We start from the raw sequence: 408 nt of genomic DNA on the forward strand, positions 1-408 counted from the left end.
CTATATGCGTAAATGAAAAAACGATCATGAATGAAAATACATGTAATAAAGTATTAAAATTTATATCCAATCTTCTATATCTACTGCCAATAATTTATCGATTCAAACATCATCGATTCATCATTATCGAAGACAAGTTTCATATATAAACAAAATCAAATATAGTGATCCGCATAGTCAGACTCAAACAACGGCCTAATTATCTTACTATTTATGTATTTATGTTTACGTATTTAAAATGAAAAACTAGCATGTATTGAAACAGAGAAAGAGGGAACGGGGATGCTAAATAACAGAAGGAAGTGACAGAAAAGAAGAGAAAAAGGCAAGAAAGACGATTATCCAATTTCGTCGTATAGTCTGAGAGTGAACAAGAAAACAGGTGATGAATAAAAGTTAATGAATCTA

The sequence above is a fragment of the Penaeus monodon genome, chromosome 25, assembly GCF_015228065.2.
Source record: "Penaeus monodon isolate SGIC_2016 chromosome 25, NSTDA_Pmon_1, whole genome shotgun sequence".
NCBI lineage: Eukaryota > Metazoa > Arthropoda > Malacostraca > Decapoda > Penaeidae > Penaeus > Penaeus monodon.